At 36.9% G+C, this 20,498-nt stretch overlaps 1 long non-coding RNA gene across 2 annotated transcripts in view; it reads left to right on the top strand.

Moving 5' to 3' along the window:
* The window catches only part of LOC121020829 (uncharacterized), a 47,066-nt gene extending 40,332 nt beyond the window's left edge, over positions 1-6,734 (top strand). The window contains exon 3 of one of the 2 annotated variants that reach the window (XR_005786307.1): positions 6,536-6,734. This is a non-coding gene — a long non-coding RNA (uncharacterized LOC121020829). Of the gene's footprint in view, positions 1-1,427; positions 1,566-6,535 lie in introns of those variants that run through there. The other variant, XR_005786309.1, reaches the window with a different exon arrangement.
* The last annotated feature ends 13,764 nt before the right edge of the window (positions 6,735-20,498 follow it).

Raw genomic sequence — 20,498 nt, 5'->3', positions numbered from 1 at the left:
TTTACCTCTTCCTTCTTTTCTCTCCCTCCAACCCTTTGTTCACAAAAGATCTTTTTGAAATGAGGGAAAACAGGCAAAAGAATGTGGTAAAAATATAAACAAATATTATGACCATTTTATCAATAACATCCAAGGGCATTGATAGAAAAAATGAGAGGGAAATTTATATTTAAGTGTTGTCCAAGTAAAATTGGAAATAAATTAAAAGAAAATATAAACAGAATATATTAGTTTTAATTATTTAGGATTTAAATCAAGACAGAGACTTGGGATACATTTAAATTAAAAAAATACTCTCATGAGTGCTTCTGTGATATTTTCCCTGAAAGAAGAAAACAAATATATTTTGGTCACTTTGACAAAAAATACAACTATAAAGTTAATGACAATTCTTCCCCATACAGATTGCTACTCATAACACATTCTAGTATATACGTATCTTTGAGTAGCTATTCCAGATTTAGAACAATTTAGTTTTGTATACTCTCTAATCTCAAACTATTTAATTTGGGGTGATTATAAGGGAAAAGGGATGAAAAAGTACGGGAGGTGTCTGCAGTGCATATTTGGAATATATGAAAATATGGAGAATCATTTTCCTTTTAGAAGTGATTTCAGTTGCCTGCATATACAGTGGGGGTTGTACCTTATGAAAAAGGGGTAGATGGGCAATTATCCTAAATTCTGCAAAGCTTCATTGTGCTCTGGCTTGAAGTTATTATAAACAGAGCTAATATTATAACTAACCTTATCAATGAGGACAGTATTTGAGAAATAAAAGTGAATTTACTAACGAAATATTGCATTAGTCTCTTTCCATCTTAGGTAAACAAGTTACTCTGTACCTTTGTAATGGGCAATAGAACTCCTGAGAAGAAAGTCAATAATTTCAAATTATAAATAAGAAGGGTATCAAAATTGGAGAATAATTATACCAATACATTTTAGTTTATGCATAGATCAGGGTTCAAATACAAAATGATTTAGTCTACAAAATAGGTTGCTTTAAAAAAATGTGGAAGAGCCAGAGGAATAGGCTCTGGGCAGGGGTTCCAAGATTAAATTTGAAAATATCTCTGCAGAACTGACCAACACAAAAACAGCTGCTGTCCCTGCAATAAGGAAGACAAGGGATGACTAGTAAGTCGAGGAAGCCATTACTTCAACAATGGACTCTAGCCCACACTCCTTCTGCTTCCATTTGAGGACCAGGAAGCTGCTGACAAAACAACTGGCTCTAGAACCATACCATCACAGCCACAAACCTTGCCAATAAAAGGGATATCCTACCAAATTCTCAACACCCACAAAATTATGCACTGCATACTTAAATCCGTGTTTCTGCTGTTGCTGAGAAGACAAATGCTCACATGTTTTGCCCACTAGCAAAAGTCTCCCATCTCACTTTTTCCTGCCAGTTCTTTCAGGGGCACATCCACCAAGTATTCGCAGAATCTAAGCTATAAAGCATTTCTGCAATAAGGTAAAACACAAGGGGATTAGAAAAGAGTTGAATGAGTCAATATCTACCATATGCTGCATTCTGCATATTATCTACAACCAAGGTAAACAATTTTATAAACATTTCATAAAAGCTATTAGGGAATGAAGATGTAAAGTTACCAGTGGGCAAAAATGTCAGTTGGAAATTAGATGTAGCCCCAATTTGTATTAATTTTAGATATGTAAAATATTACTGAACTAGTCCTTATTTAGTAAATAATATCTTAACTGAGGTAAAAATATTTTCTTTTTGGGGCGCCTGGGTGGCTCAGTTTGTTGAGCGACCATTTTCAGTTCAGGTCATGATTTCGTGGCCTGTGAATTCAAGCCACGCATCCAGCTCTGTGAGGACAGCTCAGACCCTGGAGCTTGCTTTGGATTCTGTGTCTCCCTCTCTCTGCCCCTCCCTGGCTCATGCTTTGTCTCTCTCTCTGTCAAAAATAAACATTAAAAAAAAAATACATATATTTTCTTTTTATTTAAGTTTATTTATTTTGAGAAAGAGAGAGAGACAGACAGACAGAGGGGGTGTGAGCAGGAGAGGGGCAGAGAGAGAGAGAATTCCAAGCAGGCTCCACACTGTCAGCACAAAGCCCACGGAGACTCGGGACTAGATTTCATGAACCATGAGATCACATCCTGAGCCAAAATCAAGAGTCAGATGCTTAACCCACTAAGTCACCTTGGTGTCCTGAGATAAATATATTTTCAAAGACTTCCATAGTTCACTCACAACCTCAGTCCCCTTTACTTTATTTTTGTCATAAGTTCTCATCTGTAATTTTGTCTGTAATTCCATCGTCAGAGTTGTCAGAAACCTAACTGCCAGAGTTAGAGTGGACATATTCAGTAAGAATCATTTTTATTAGTATAGAGCTTTACACTTCTATTCAGAAATTGTCTTGAAATCTTTATTTTTGTATTTTCTTTTTTCCTGTTACATTGTACAGGGACTTTTCTCTTAATCAGTTAGAGATATCCAGATTGTTTCAAAACATATTTTTGAAAATGAAAAGTGAAGAACTACTGACAAAATGACAGACAGGTCATTTATCCATGGCTTTACAGACTAAAGCAGGGTGACCTGGGCTGCAGAGGGAGGAGGGTGAGGTGTGACCTCAGAGGGGACCTGGCCTGACAGGAGTTGGGGTGGGCATTTGGAGAGGAGTAAGATCAGCTTTGTCTAGCCCTGCGTGTGGGCTGTGCATAAACCTTATAGGGAAATGAGCCAAAACAACAAACTCTAATAAAGTCTGCAAAGCGTATTTCCCAGGAGCCCCCCTCATTACCTGGACAGCAGTATGGATGGCCATTGATGTGAGGGCCTTCCTCAGGTCCTGGGAAAGAAGCTCATCAATACCACAAGGCTTTACTAAGCTCCATGTCTACTGCTTGTTGAGAAAGATTTGTCTGTTTTAAAGAACCCAGAACACTCATAAGTCCTGAATAATAGAGTGTAAGCAGACTTGGTAGTCAGGGATGGGGTTGAATGCAAGGGAAAATCTTGGTACTAGAAGCTAAGTGGCACCAAATATTGGTGACATACTCACTCATTACACCAAATATACTAGGTGTTCATCTACATAATCTCCTTTGAGCTTCACAATATTCCAAAGTAGATGGCAGAGAAGTTATTACCTTCATCTAATTGATAAAAACAATAAAGCTCAAAGAGGTTATAAAACTAGCCGAGGGTCACACTGCCAGGGAGATAGCAAAGAAAACCATATCATAAGGTTGAATTTAGTCAAAAAATGTTATTTCTTACTGCGATAGATTTAATATAGTAAGTAAATAGCCTTACTAAAAGGGATAGGATATTTGAAACTTTAATTCAACATGTTTGGGTAGGAATATCCTGAAGCCGTGTTATTATAAGAAAAATAAATTTTTAGAAAAGCATCAACGTCAAAGCAATGGCTGATTTGGTCAATCAAATTGAATCACCAGTTAATTACATTAAATATCTTTAAAATTAGGAAAAAAATGCAATCAAGGTTATTTGATGTTGTGAAGTCAAATCAACAATCATTGTGGGTTTTTTCTCATTTTTCCAATAATGGTGTTGGCACAGTGTAGGGAAACAAACCACAGACTTATAGAATCCCATATTAATATTTCTTGGTACATTATGAATCATTTATTGCTCTACATATTTTTACACCAAGGCTGGATTACTGATCTGAATTTTACATCATCTCCTCTATTTCTTGTGCTAGAAAATTAATTTGGATAATTTATTTGGTATTCATTTGCTTCTTTATTCATTCTGTCCAGTTTTAAGCACTTGTTGGGTGACAGGTACAACATGATTTTTATAAAGAAAATGTAATGGTATTTATGCATGAGAGAGAACCTCACACTGTGGAATTGCACTTGAATCACAGCACACTTGGTCTGTCTTTCTAGCTCTAGGCAAAAGTTCTCAGGGAACCAGAGAGAGAATACTTAAAAAAAACGATATCAATGGTGACATTGGCTACAATAATTAAGAAATATTTCTGGTTGTGAAGAGGTGGGATTTCATCATAGTTTAGATGATATGATCTGAAAAACTGGAGATAACCCCAAGTTATTCAGTGGATGAATAGATAAACATACTTGGGTATTTCATGGAATAAAGATACTGGGCAATAAAAAGAGATAAACTCCTGATTTCTGCAATAACATGGCTAGCTCTGAGTGCATTATGCTAAATAAAACTAGCCAGACTCAAAAGGCTAGATGCTTTATAATTCCATTTATGAGATTCTTGAAAAGTGAAAACTACAGAGAAAGGAGACAGATAACAAGCAGGGGCTGGGCAAGTTTGGGGCAGTGTTGATTACAAAGGACATGAGGGAATTTGGGGAGGTGATGAGACTGTTGTATATCTTGAGTGGGTGATTACATGCATGTGTACATGTGCCAAAACTCATTGATCTGCATACCAAAAAGGATGACTTCTACTATATATAAATTATACCTAAAAAATGACACTGGATTCTAGAGTTTGATTTATTAGGTTTCAATCAAATCCCACCTCTGCTATTTGTTATTTGTATAGCCTTGGCCAAATTACTTTGCTTATTTAATAATCCTCATTTATAAGTATCAAAATAATATTTACAGTTGTCTTAAGGATTAAATGAAGTAATCTATGTGAATTGCCTAGCATAGTACGTGGTATGGATTTACTTTCAGCAAAGAGAAGTCACAAGTTTATGCAAATAACACACTTACCACTGCTGCTTCTTTTGTTAGACAAGTGGGCCCTCCATTATTTCCTCACATTCATACATGTTCTCCCAGGACAACAGTTCATGTCCTGAGCTTCCCCATTTGCCCTCAAGCACCAGGATACCTACCATGAGCACACCACCATCCCCTTTACTGGGGCTTAGAATAGCTGGTTCCATGACATGTTTTCTCTTAATGGCAGCCACACACTGTGCTTGTCAAGGATGGAAAGAAAGAGAAGACAGCACACAATTCAATCATTTCCCACTGCTGATTTATTCATGATGATTGACTTTTTTCTATCTTTTTCCTTATCCAAAATATCAAAAAATGTCATTTACAAACAAAAATAAGGAATTGTTACAATAATATATGCAACTCCTTATTTCAAAGCATTATATTATTAGGACCTAAAAACTCCTTTAAGCATTATTATTTGGTACAGCAAAGAGTTTAGTTAGTTTGAAGGTCAAAAAAAATGGAAATTACTTTCATCCAATATCAAGGCTAATGGTGAGGAACCATGGCATGGATCCTCTAAAACAATGGATAGTGCCCAAATTCTCTACATGGTACAGTGCTTCATTTTGGAAAGCATTTCATTTCTTTTTCCAACAGATTGCTTTTCTAATTATATTTTGCTTATGTCATTGCCCTTACTTTGCATTTTCAGAGAACTCAACAAGGACAGGTGGCAGAGGGTGAGAGGAAACAAAATGACCTAAAGATATACTAGATTCAACTTTTGGAAGTCAGGAACCCCAATGTACAGTTTTACTTCTGCAGGTTGATGCCCAAAGACAAAATAAATGCATTCATCTTATAAACCTTGGTCTTGCGTTAAATGCAAATTATTCTTGAGAGATAACATATTCAATCTTATTAGTCATTTACATGTTAGTAAGAACAGGTTTCTAAGATGAATTGTTGATGAGGGTCAGAATGAGAAAGAGGAGGAATGAGAGCTTTGGGCAAATGTTGAGAGTGGGGGAAATACCAACACCCTAAGTGTTTTAATGATGTAAAAAGAAGACACTGGGGCTACTAAAACTCAACTTTTCTTACAGTTATCAACCCTTTTAACCCTCGGACCATACAATGGCTTGTTTTTTTAATGTATTTGGAAGCTAGTTGTATATTGAAATGTTATTGAATTTTCTTTTTCTGCATACCTACATAGTATTCCTTCTGGTCCTGACTGCAAAAGCAAAATGCTGTTGTCCAACTAGTCACATAATCACATTTGATGCAATAGAGCCTTACTTGAGACTTTCTGGACAGTACACACACACACACACACACACACACAGCCTCACAGACACTTTTGCCTCTTCTATAAATAGAGAAAAGGTTAATTCCACTCTACCTGTACCCTGAGCATGGCCTCTCATTTGAGTTGATTATTAGTAGATAGTAAAAGAGGAATACGCATGCTAATAATATGCCTTGGTCACTGCATACACTTTTATTTCAATCATGTGCCAAGAGGTCCTTTATTCTTGGGAAAATATAGTTTCCTGACAAAAATACTTTTATGGTTTTCTGAGGAAATGCAAATAAATTGTGGGACATCTATCTGTGTGACCAGTATAGTATACTTTCTGTGGTAGTCTCCAAAGATAGCCGATGGTAAATTTTCCTTCCCATATATGCATTGCATCCTACCTATCAAGAAGTATATTTTCTTTCCTCTTGAGTCTAGATGGGAACTCTGAATTATTGTGACCAAAAGAGTGTGGTGATAGTGATATTTGGAACTTCTGAGGTCAGACCTTACTTAAATAGACTGACAATTCCTGCTTTCTCCTCTTAGAAACCAGCTGTCATGTAAAAGATCCAGATCAACATGTATGAGACTACTATGCTGTAAATACCTGGTCACAGGGAAAGGCCACATGGACCATATATGTAAATTAATGCTAGTGAGTGACCATAGTTGATTCCACATCAAGCAAACATCAGCTGAAACTATTGTCTCACAGAATCAACAATAAATTGTGTTTTTTAAGTCACTAAGTTTTAGAGTGGTTCATTGTACAGCACTACATACAGAAACATTTTCCTTCCCCATTCATTTCACATGTGTCACCTCCAACAAGGATTAAAAATAATAAAATCAAAGAAACATGCATGTTGAACAATTAAGAATGCATACACATTCATGGGGTGCCTGGGTGGCTCGGGGTGGCTCAGGTGGTTAAGTATTTGACTCTTGATTTTGGCTCAGGTCATAGTCTCAAATTTCATGGGATCAAGCCCTGCATCAGTCTCTATGCTGACAGCACGGAGCCTGCTTGGGATTCTGTCCCTCCCTCTCTCTTTCTGCTCTCCCCCCACCTGCAAAATAAATAAATAAACTTTTAAAAAAAGAATACATACACATTCATAAGTAATATTTTATTGTCAAGATGCCAAGCAAGCAAATTTTTCAGCTTAAATTAATCTTTCAATTTAAATTACGTCACTATGACAGATCACTTTTTTAAGAAATCAGCCTCCATATCCATTAGGTTTGGAAGATCCACTTTCAATGTGGTATCTCATTCTGCTAATATAAGCTGAAGGCAGTAGTAAAACCAGAAATGCATGTAATTGAAAAGTACACCCATCTATTCATTCATGTTGTTTTCTCTGATCTACATTTAAAAAAAAATTTATGAGTTTGTTTGGAAAATGTGAAAGAAAAAAATCAATAGAGTAACCATGATTTATAAAGGTGAAACCTTTATGTCATGAATATTTCATCAGGGAAATGTGGAAGCCCTCAGATTTTATCTGAGTATATTCCTCAATCTGATGTGATTAATTCGTGAATAGGCTGACACCCATTATTAATGGAGATGATCACTGAGTACATAGGAACAGGATGAGAGTTACAAAACAAACACTAGTCTCAGGAGGCTTCTGGGAATTTTGAAAATAGTCTGGGTCAAAGGTAATTAAAAGCCAATGGTGAGGGGAGAAGAACAAGGAGAGGACAAGATTTTCTGCATGCCTTGCAGAGGGACATCAGAGTGAGTCAAATCATACAGTCTGCTGGAGAATTGAGCCAAACCCTCCTTTTTCCTAGGACTGGATCAGATGACTCTCTCAGAAGCCATTTCAGTGGAGAACCTAGTCAACTATATTTGTCTTGACTGTTGCTCAATTTCCCCAAGTATCCAACTGTTTTTAAGTTCTTCCACCCATTCTGAGAGCCGTGGAAACATTAATATACAAAATAGAAAAACCAAAAGACATTTTATGGAGAAGAAATAAACTGACCACATTCAAGAGGCCCATAGTCAAGAAATTAGTGATTCAACCAGTGGCACAATAAACACCCATGAATTCCCAGTAGAGTGGGAGGCAGCACAAAGAACAAGGTAAATTACAAGCATAACAAAAGAGAAGTATATTTGATAAAAAGCTCAGGTGGATAGTGGCCAAGGGCAGTTCTGCAACAAGGTTTCAAATGGCAAAGGTGTGAGGAGCAGGATGGCCCAAGCTGTGCAATGCCCTCAATAGTTTTCAAAGGTGGCCCATGGTGATGTGATTTCATTCTAAAGTATTGATTTCGTTGAAGAAACCCAAAAATTTCCAAGAGTCATTGAGAAGGATATAGAAATTGTCAGAAGTTAATTTAGCAGCAGAAGCACTTGCTGAGACTAACATGTTTCCTTGCAAAGAAAACTCACCTTGGATTTGAAGGCAGTCTTTTCATGGCTCCAAAAAACAGTACAGGTGTTTGTGAGCTCTTCAACCTGGTGCTGAAAGAAGTCTGTTTGCTTTTGGTATATTTAATTATGGTAGAAGAAGACATCATGACAAGGTGTGTCAGCAGGGGGGAAGTATATGTATGGTGTGCACGAGCCTTCTTGATTCTAATTGGCTGTTCTTTGTTGGCAAGGAGAACTGGTGATTTTCCTTACCTAAGAGACTGACCCCAGAACATATTATGCACATTCAAGAGTCCTATATAGATTAACAGAAACATTTTAAAAATGTTTTAGCATGCAAAAATGGTCTTTAGTCTTTTCCTCACTTACTATGAGTCAGACTATACATATTATAAATATGTATATGCACATAGGGGGAAAATTAAGTCTGTTTTATCCTTTTTTCTATTCCTGGTATCTAGCAAGTAAATACTCAGTAACTTTTTACTACATGAATGAAAGGACAGAATGAATGAAATGAATGAATGAATGAATGAAGTTCTTAGAAGTCTTCCACAATATAAGGCGCATTCATATTTTTACTTAAACATTTAGGTTTCCTTTCTTGATTACACTAGCGAATACATTCTTTGTATTCTTTGAATACAACTTTGAATACAACTTTGTATATGAATTGATTTAGAGCCAAAATGCTACAATTTTTTTTTTTAAAAAATGCAGCAAAGCAAAACAAAAAACAGTGAGCTAGACAGGGATTTAGATTCTTGTTTTTGTAGTTTCACTAACTTGTCGGGGACTTGAGAATTTCACTGCCTCTGGATTTTAGCCTCCTTGGCATAAAAGGTAGGAAGGGCAGTGGGAGAAGTGCTCTAAGTTTCGAAGTGCTTTTCAGAGACAACATTTTATGATTCCATAAAGAAGGTGTATTTTTAGAGCATGACATGGGACTTTTTGTAACTTCATGAGATGAGAAAAAGAATCATAATGTGTGAAAGCTAAGGAATAATTTCAATTGATAAAATAGAACAGGAAGAAATTGTTTTGAAGAATCTGGTTTAATACCATAACTGCAGGAAGATAAATGGTTACGATATGCGGGATTAATGGTGGTCCCATCATTCTTAAACGTCTTGTCATACCTATTAATTTATCTAGAAGCTGATCTGGGATTACTTAACTGATTGATGTGAATTTGAAAGCTCTAATGGCATTCGCTGTCTATCTCTGTCCCTGTCTCTTCTCTGTCTCTATCTTTCTATGTCTCTGCTTGTCTGCCAATCTTTCTGTGTTTCTTACACACACACACACACACACACACACACACACACACACCACGCCAGGCCAGAAAAATCTCTGTGGCAGTCCTCAAACAATCTAGGAAGTAAAGGCAACACATAGCCTCTCTGATGCTTTATGGCCTGTGTGCTAGCCAACCTAATTTGAGGAATTTCGTTTTTCTCACTGCCTACTCATTCAGTAGCAGGTTATTCAGATTTTACTCCTAATGGCAAAGAGATTTTTAATTTTTTCAAAATTCTGTCTTTATAAGTTAAAAGACCCATATTTTTTTATACACATGCCGTTCTGTAAATCTGTTTTTTTTGGAAGATAACTTCTACCAAATGAAGTTAAAATGGACTAAATCAAAACCAAACCTAATTTCTTGGCTTTCCTCATTTTTCCCATGTCACCCTTCTATCCCTTAAATGGCTGCTAAAATGGCTTAACTTATAAACATTGAATAAAAAGTGTGCAAAATGTCCTCTAAAAAAAGATGTTAGCAGTTTAGAATATGTCATTTTAGACTTATAGTCTGTTATAACATTTGATTTACCTATCAAAAAGGAAAAGATCCATGTTAGGTTTTTTTCCCCTTCATTAGTAAAATCCATTTTAAGGTCTCCAGGAGGTAAATTATTTTTAGAATTAGTTTTTATTTTATTAGTCAGGTTGCAGAGTGTCAAAATTGCACTGAAGCCAGTGGCACTTCACTGAGCTTATTAATATTGATATGATCACTCTGTATTCTGTGCTGAGTGACACTGCTAACCTTCTGAGATGGTGAGGATTCTTCTTAAAGGGACCACACAATTTTTAAAAATAGATCATCGGATCTTTTCTTCTGGTGTTTGTGAAAAGGGCAAGTAGAATGTCTACATCAGTGGTTTTTTGTTTGTTTGTTTGTTTGTTTGTTATGATTCAATTAATTCAACCAATGTTTCCTAAGCACCAGCTCACCACTATGCTAGATGCTGAGGCTGGCTGCAAAGGACCTCCAATATGTGATTTTCCCCTTCAAGGAGTTCAGTTTGTTTAGTAAAGATTTCTCTAGCACCTTGTATGTGTTAGATGCTGTGCTGGGAACTATAGAACATTTTAAATGGTTGCAGTATTATCTCTATAGTCAAGGGACTTACTAATTAGTAGAGGGGGTTAAAGAATTATTACATTATAAAAAGCCCCGAAGGATCTGTGAGGTAAGATATTATGTCAGTGGTGAGAAGTCTTCAAAAACAGATGATATTTGAACAGGGCTTAGAAAGATGAGTAGGTTCTGAGAGATGGAGATTAGGGGTACAAAAAGGGAAGAAAGGACAAAGGAGATGTTCAGAGGGAACAACCTGAGCAAAGAGAAGCAAATCTAACTAGAATATAGTCAGAGAACCACAAGTAGCTGTTTAGAGAATATGTTTGGGAATGTAGTAGATAGCAGAAATTGGGTCCTGGCCATGTTGCTGACTGAAGTGCCAACTGGAGTAATCCAAGCTAAATTTCCACATAGGTATCTATCAAAAGTTACCAAGCAGGGAATCAAATCTATTACTTACAACAACAGTTTTTGATACAAGGTTACATTAATTCTTTCAAAGGCTGGCATCATGCTTGGAATAATATTTTACTAAATACTAGAGGCTACTTCTTTTTTTTTTTTACCTGGAACCCAGTTTGTCATTTCTAGTATAACTATGAATCAAAATAGTGACCAGTGTCTATGGAAAGTAACAGTCAACCATCTATCTACTATAAAAGATAAGAGGACATTTTGCAATTTATATTAAAAGTACAACCAGGAATACACTTTAATTTTTTATAGTGTAACTTCTTTCAGTGTGATCTCCAGTTATTGTTGACAGCACATTGTGTATCTACAACAAATATTTCAGAAAGAAGATTGTGGAAACTTCTTTCAGAGCATGATAGAAGAAAGTCTGAGTTCACTCTGTCTTGAATTGCTTGGGAATCAGTCTGGACCTAAATATGGATTCAGGAAACCTTGTCTTTAATCACAGCTTTGCCAGTCACTATGTTAAATGTAAAATGCATGAAAAGGATTAGAAGTCTTTTGTTTTTTGTTTTTTCTTTCTGAAAAATAGAATAAATTCTTCTGAGCAAACATTACAGGAATTCAGAACAAACATAGGAATCAGCAGAACTGAACCTAACACAACCAATATTAGAATCTCCTTACCTTACCTTGTAATACTTGAGGTATTACTTGAAATATGAGGAGATGTTGATAGTTGACTCAAATCTCATTCTCTCCTAAATACTGGATAATACAAAAGTTAACAATTTCATTAATGGAATAGAAACAATTTGTCCAAGAATACTGAAGTAATGGTTCTCCCAGTATAATTGGAAAAACAGACATGTAAACAAATAATAGGAATTGGTGAGTGTTATAGGAGATCGATATAAAGTATTATGGGAAGATAGATGAAGGACTAACAACTTGCTGCGTGTCTGATTAATGGTATACTCCCTATATCTACAAGGTGCTATTCTCTCCTGAGTGATTCATTGGAAGAAATTAATAAAGCAAATTTAACAGCGTTTTCACCATTGGTGCCAAAGCTAGCATCTAGGTCAACATTCTCTAGCCTTATTTGCTTGAGTAATACCACTCTAATATATACCAAAGGAAAGCCTTCTGGCTCCCTTGAACTAGGAGTTCTCTTTTCTGCTGTCTGAAACAACAACACCCTCCAACTCTCTATGTCTTACATGATTGTTACCAGAAACCTGGCCTTCATTTAAGCCTCCAGATAAGTGTGTCACTATAGTGATGGTACACAGAGGGAACTTGAATTACCAGATATACAAGGCAAGCAAATGCCAGCAATGATAAAAATCAAAGGACTGCATCCAGGTCGAAGATAAGCAAAGGGTACAGTTAAGCATGTGGGATCCCAAAGTAAGGCAGCAAGACAGCCAGGGATGTGGTGGTCTTGAGGGAATTCTCCGTATCGGCCAATCTCCAAATCATAGGGTGGGAGAGCGAGAGGCAAGTAAATGGGCTGACCCATCTCACCTCTTCCTCGCTCTCCCCCATGACATTCCTTCAAACAGATCCCCAGAGCAATCCAGTCTGTCCTGGGATGAGAAAACATTTATATGTATTTATATACAGTTATAATTAATTGTCTCTCTATATTCTTAATTAAGTCACATATATTTCTAAAATGAGGAAAAATAACTATCATTGCAAATCATTTTAGTACTAGAGATTAATTTGTATGTACAAAATTTGGCGTTTTGTGACTTTAAATTAGGTTCTACTGTCTCTAAGGAAAGTTGTTAAGGGTTCAACTCAGAAAAGGATTAGAGCATGCAGGACTGAGTATAGTACAAGTAAGCAATACTGAACAATAAGGCAAGATTATAAAAGGAAATGGTATGATAGAGAATTCCCTTTTCTCTTGCAAACGTCATTTTTTCAGAATTTCTTAATTGAGAAAGTGGTGCACTTGTCTCTGATTTGTTGAAAGAGAGCAAATATTAATACACAACAGATGCCAAATAGCATAGATTGAAAAGCTCTGACATGAGTTGATATAATGTAGGTCTTATTTTTATGATGTAATTGTGAATTATGTACTTTATGCATTGGTAATTAGAGTGCTGAGCAGATGGAGAAGGTTTAGCTTAAAGTGATGTGTCCATTAAAATAACTGCACTGCCAAGAGTCTATTCATGTTCATGAATATAGCAAATTTGTTCTATTAAAATATGATTGGAAGATAAGGACTTATTGTCATTGTGTTGGAGTCATCCATCTAATGATGGGAGCAAAAACCCATTGAAAATGCCAAATCCACCTATTACCCTATTTTGCTTTACAGAAGGTCTTAACTGGACATTTTGGCTGCTGTGGAAATTCTGATGTTTGGCATTTCTCTGTTTTCCCATTATCTAGACATTATCATAAAGAAAATATCATAATAAAAATAGTGATTTTAAGGGTCACTTTGTGTATCTTTTAGCTTATTGTTGAAAGGACAGATGGCAACTAATTTTTTTAATGTGGATATTGTATTTTTCTATTTTCAGTAGACATGTTTGCTTCTATGCACCACGTATTTCCCTAACCTTTTTGGATGGCATCTAGGGCTGCTTTTCCGCTCGGCTTTAATCTTCTTTCACAGGGAGGAGAAAATGAAAGAGTCCAGATTTCTCATGCATTCCAACTACAGATAATGCCACATCTAAAGCACCACAATTGAGGATATGGAGGCAGACTCTCATACATTGTTGGTGGGGCTGTAAACGGGTTTGTTCTTCTAGAAAGGGATTTGGCAATATGTATTCTTAAACAAACAGCCTCAGAATTTCCAATCCTGTGAATCTTTCTTACAGAAGTAACCACAAAAAAATGTAGACAAATGCACACATATCCAAGTATACCAAAAAAAAAAAAAAAAGAGAGGCAGCTTTATACCTAAAAATTATCATTGCATTCAATATATAATAGCTAATAATAGGAATTAGACTAAATATACTATAGAGTAGATGGCTAACAAAATATGCTGTAGCCCTCATAAAAACTGCTGGATTAAATTACATATGTGAAGAATCTGGAATGACACAGCAGAATGGTTATATTATAATGTGGAGTAGAAAAATAAGATACTCAAAATATTAATAAATTAAGATAATTATATCACCAAGTGTTTTTTATATGCAGGTACTCTTCTAAGCATTTTCTAAATAAGATACTGCAAAACATTCACATTACCCACAACATGAGTAGCAGGAGAATGGGTCAAGGTGGAAGGAGCTGGAATGTAAACCCAAGTATTCTGATTTCAGAGAATTTGTTTTTAGTTTTCATTCTATATCATATTTTTAGTAAGAGAGTAGCTATGTAAAAATAATACTAAGCATACAAACCCACATACACATACATACAAGGCAGTGAAGAAAAAACATGCCACATTTTTTCCCATCAACAGATGGGAATGGCCTGGAATGTGAGTGGCCTTGTGACTTGCTTTGAAAATATAATGCACTGGAAATGATTCTCTACAGCTTTCCAGGCAAATTCTTAATAGACCTTGCAGCTTCTACTTTCACGTTCTTTCAGTGCTGCCCAGAGATGGCCATGCAGGGCAGCTGGTCTACCTATGGAAAATGAGAGATTATGTGGAGAAGAATCAAGGTGCCCTAGCCCACACCCAGCATCAACAGGCAGACATGTGAGTGCACCATCTTAAACCTTCCATTTCAGCCCACAGCTGAATGCAGTCACATGACTTGAGTTCACATCAAATGTGCGTAGGTGTAGGAAACACCAAACCAACCCATTGAATCATGAAAAATAATAATTCACTGTTGTATTAATCTACCGAGTTTTAAGGTGGTTTGTTATATAGGAATGGATAAATGATATGGTCAAAATATTATCAGATGTCTCTTAGGGTAATTATGGAAATATGTGCCATATTTTTAATATGATTAATGAATTCTCATTATAAATATTGTTTAGGGGCACTGGATGGCTCAGTTGGTTGAGTGCCTGACTTCGACTCAGGTCATGATCTCACAGTTCATGAGTTTGAGCCCCGCATCAGACTCTGTGCTGGCAGCTCAGAGCCTGGATCCTGCTTCGGATTCTGTGTCTCCCTCTCTCTCCACCCCTCCGCTGCTCACGTCCTGTCTCTCTCTGTCTCTCAAAAATAAATAAACATTTGAAAAAATTAAAAAAATAAACATTGTTTAATTTGTTTAGACTTTAGAGCTTAACATTTGACATTCCTTCAGAGCAGACTCAACAGTTTTCTCAGGTTTTCCAGACTAAGGTGGAAGTCTTTCTGAAAGAACCAACCCTCTTGAGATGTAATTAGTATGTCATTGCATGGTCACTGAAAATAAATCTTCGTGGGTTGGGCACAGAATGAGCAGCTCTGGCACAGTCCAGTGTTGAGGTGAGGAATCTGCAATCTGAAGGATAGAAATAATACTGCACATATTTCTACCCATCAACAGTAAGAGCTCCAAGGATAAACGCTAACTGGAGATCATTCCACATTGGACCATGTCTCTAATATACTGCCCCTGTAACTTTATCTTTTGTTCCAGGCTTCTGTCTTATATGAAAGAAGCTACAATTCAATTAGTACTTGCCTGTGCTCTATCAAATATACCTTCTTTATTGAGTCATAGAGCTCTATCAAATATACCTTCTTTATTGAGTCATAGAAAATATGAAATTATAATCAAGGTGGGGCAAGGCAACTGTCAACAATCAAATTAGAAAGATGGTATTTTACCAGAGAATTGTGAAATGTCAAACCGAAAGTCAATTTCCAGCCAAGTGAAGTTTGTTACTGTTGATCACTTCCTTCTCTCAGAGAACTCTCTACTCCCCTGGCTTCCACAAACACTTCTCATGACTCTTTTCTTTCTAATGATCTATCAGCTACTCTTCCTTAAATGCTTATACCAGGGTTTTGTTCTTTACCCTTCTTGCCCTCCATTCTCTTTGAGCCACTTCTATGGTTTTCATTACTGACAACTTCTCACTTAGTGTCTTTAGTTTCTGAGTTCCAGAAACAATCCAATTCTCACCTTGATGTCTTCATCTGAACCTTTCCCCTGTACCACATTGTTGTCGGGATCAAACAAAATTCATTTATTTTTTTCTTCTTCCTTTATTTCCAACCAGCCTTTTCTTTCCAGCTTTTTACTGGCACATATACTCAAGTTTCACCCATTTCATTCCTTAATATTTCTGAGAACAACATCAAGTCCATACCCCATGGCATGGCACACATAGTGTTAATGGTCTGGTCCCTGTACCCCTCTCCAGCTCTTCTCTTATGCCCTCAGCTGTAGTTGCATCCAGTGAATTTCAGACTGCCGTATACCCTCACACCTTCTTGCATTGGTATGTATAGTCCTTATGTAGAATGATTTCTTTCTGCCTTCCCTGGCCAACAGCTTCTCATCTTACCAAACTTAGTTCAGAGGGACTTGTTTGAGAAGGCTTCTCTGAGCTTTCTTTCCTGCAGCTGTGTGAATCAGGTTTTCCACCCCCTATAGTGCATCATGCATAGTATTGTTACTGTGTCTCATCATACTGCTTGTAATTGACTCTTCTTGTCTGCCTTGCCTAGTAGACTGACCTGTTTCTTGATGGCAGGTCCTGTGTGTTTTATCCATGTAAGTCTATTACCTAATGTAATATTTGGTTCCTATTAGGTGCATAAAGTACCTATTGTTTGTGGAATGAGTGGATGTGATGTAACCAGTCCACAAGAGAGGGAGCACTCTGGAAGGCAGCAGGTAGACGTATTGGCTGTGGATATATAAAGTACAAATGAAAAAATCACAAAGAACTCAAGTATAGGACCAAGTTGCCCAAGTATGAGGTTGACCATGTTTCAGTCTCTATTAAATAATCAGTCCATGCCCAATTTAGCATGGTTTGCCAAAAAAATCACACGACTAGTCACATTCCCATATAGAACAAAAAGATCCTACCTCAGCCACTGCCATAGGTTAAGTGTCTCATTCCTTGCAACTTGCTGGTCTTGTAATCCCCACTATGGTAATGTATTATTGCTGTTTGAACATTAAAACATTAAAATGGGTGGTAGAGGATATAAACACAAGTTACTAGGACACATGATCTTGATGAAGTTAAGAATCTCTTTAAGATAAAGAACATATGAAATATGTAGTAAATAAGGTTAGAAAGGATATGATCAATTGCTTGAGAGTTTATGAGTCAGGTCTTTACACACAACGCTTTTAATTTAATCCTTATAATTGTTCAATGAGGTAAAGTGTTACTGGACTAGAATTATAGGTAAGAAATCAGGAATCGGAGGTGAGAGGTAACCTTCCAACACCACACAGCTGCTATGAATCACACCTGGAACTCAGGCCCACACCATGATTTAATCACTATTCTATTTTTCCTCCTAGAGCCAGAGGAGTTTGGAAGAAGATGCAATTGCTGTGGATTGAAGCACTGAGGAAAGTTTTCTTTGAGAGGAGGTAAAATAGAATCTAGGCCTGGAGGAGGAACCAAGATGGTGGAACAGCATGGAAGTTTTTTGTGTGTCTCACATCCATGAAATACAGCCAGACTGACACTAAAGCCAGACCATCTTACACACCTAGAAAACTGATTGGAAGATTAACACAATAATCTGCACAACCTGAACCACAGAATTCATCAGGTACGCGATACAGAGAGGTGAGTTTGGGGAGTGAGAAGCTGCAGAGGGTAGGGAGCTGCTTTTGCAGGCAGAGAGAGGACAAAGACTGGGGGGAGGAGAATATGGGAAAAGCACCCCTCCCCAAAAGCAGCTGGAGAGAAAGTGGAAAATTGGAAACAGCCACAGGGACTAAACTAAAAAGGGATAAAGCAGAAATGAGAGGGTTTAAATTCCATTAAAACTGTAAACAAGGGGAGTGCAAAGTCTGCAACTCCTCAGCTCGATACCTGGAAGTGCTCTGGTGGGAAGGGTGAATCCCCAGGAACAGAGTGCGGTCCAGGAGGTCCTTGGGCCACATGGGGAAAAGCGGTTCCACTGCTGGAAGGACATTTGGTAGAGACTGTTGAAGACACCTGGTCCCAGCAGACCCCCCCCAAAATGGCCACATTCGCTGGTTCTGTAACAAGGTAATTAAGGATCATTAAACCTGGTGCCAGATGTGTGTTGTGATTTTCCATAATCCGTGAAACGTTGCTGCTACATTATCTCCTGAACTTTTTCTGGGGCAGGCTGGCACCTGGCTGCAGTCTTGGGGCACTGGCAGCAGCAGGGTCTAGCAAGCATTCCTGGGTGCAGCCGACATTTGGCCATTGCTCGGTGAGACGCTCCCACCGAGTGGCAGAATGGGTCAAAGCCACAGTCCTTCAGAAGTAAGGGGCCAGGGAAAACAACCACATCTGAGACAAAACTCAGGAGAGAGGTACTGCCTGGGGCCTGGTCATGGAGAGTGAAAAAGTAGGGAGTGGACAAAAGCTGAAGACAGAGGACAGTGTGTGATAGCTGATCTGGGAGTACAGACTGGGTAGCTGGGTGGCACCAATTTCACCGCTCCTGCGCATGTGCATATGCACCTACCAGCGCAGCAACAATCCACCCCAGTAGGCTAGCAGCTCCATCTAGTGGAGAGTGGAGCCATTACACTGAGCCTCGCCCAAATGGGACAACTTTGCTCTTCAAGAACACAAGTCTCCCAGCAGGCCTAGTTTATGGACTATAAAGCACGACATAGAGTGACTTCTAGTGGAAAACGAAGTCCTATTGCAATCTGTTAGCAGGTCTATCTATTCAATTTTCTTTCTTTTTCTCCCTCTTTTACACTTCTTTTTTTTGAATACAGAAAAAGAAAACATTCATTTTTATTTTCAATTTTTATTAAAAATACTTTTCTTTAATTTTTATTACTATATTTTTAAATTTTGTGTAATTTTTTTCAAATTCTATTTTACTTCCATCATTTTATGTTAGTTTACTTCAGTGTATTCACCTTTTCCAATTTTCAAACAATTTCCTTTTTTCCCTTTTTTCTTTTTTTCTTTTTCATTTCTTTTCTTTTTCTTGAATGCAGAAAGAGAAAAACTTCATTTTTATTTTCAATTTCCATTAAAAATACTTTAATTTTTTTGCTATATTTTTTGCTTTTATGTAAATTTTTTCAAATTCTATTTTACTTCCATCATTTTATTTTACTCTATTACAGTATATTCACTTTTTCAAATTTTCAAACAATTTTCTTTTTTCTTTTTATCTTTTTTCTCTTTCATTTCTTTTCTTTTTCTTGAAAACAGATATGAATATCTATTTTTAATTTTAATTAAAAACATTTTCTTTAATTTTGTCTACTATATTCTTTACTTTTCTGTATATTTTTTCAGATTCTATTTTACTCCAATCATTTCATTTTAGTCTACTTCAATGTATTCATTTTTTCAAATTCTCAAACGATTTCCTTTTTGTTTCTTCCCCTCCCCCTTTTTCCCCTCTAATCTGTCAAACCACTTTTAACACCCAGAACAAAACACACCTAGGATCTAGCATCATTTATTCAATTTGTGTGTGTGTGTGTTTAATTTTTTAATTTTAATTTTTTTTATTCTAATTTTTTTTTATTTTCAATTTGTCTACCTCATTAATTCCTTTTCTCCCTTCAAAATGACAAAACGAAGGAATTCACCCCAAAAGAAAGAGCATGAAGAAACAATAGCCAGGGATTTAACCAACACAGATACAAGCAAGATGTGTGAACCAGAATTTAAAATCACAATAATAAGAATACTAGCTGGAGTTGAAAATAGATTAGAATCCCTTTCTTCAGAGATAAAATAAGTAAAAAATGGCCAGAATGAAATTAGAAATGCTATATCTGAATTGCAACCATGGACGGATGCAGCGGCGGCAAGGATGGACAAGGCAGAACAGAGAATAAGCAATATAGAGGACAAACTTATAGAGAATTATGAAGCAGAAAAAAAGAGGGAGATTAAGGCAAAAGAGCACGATTTCAGAATTAGAGAAATCAGTAACTCATTAAAAAGGAACAACATCAGAATCATAGGGGTCCCAGAAGAGGAAAAGAGAGAAATAGGGGTAGAAGGGTTATGTGAGCAAATCATAACAGAAAACTTTCCTAACCTGGGGAAAGACACAGACATCAAAATCCAGGAAGCACAGATAACCCCCTTAGATTCAACAAAAACTGACCATCAGCAAGGCATATATCATAGTCAGATTCACAAAACACTCAGGCAAGGAGAGAATTGTGAAAGCAGCAAGGGAAAAAAAGTCTCTAACCTACAAGGAAGACAGATCGGATTTGCAGCAGACTATCCACAGA

The sequence above is a fragment of the Herpailurus yagouaroundi genome, unplaced genomic scaffold, assembly GCF_014898765.1.
Source record: "Herpailurus yagouaroundi ecotype Mexico unplaced genomic scaffold, PumYag 252, whole genome shotgun sequence".
Taxonomy (NCBI): Eukaryota; Metazoa; Chordata; class Mammalia; order Carnivora; family Felidae; genus Herpailurus; species Herpailurus yagouaroundi.
This window is presented reverse-complemented; position numbering and strand designations above follow the sequence as displayed.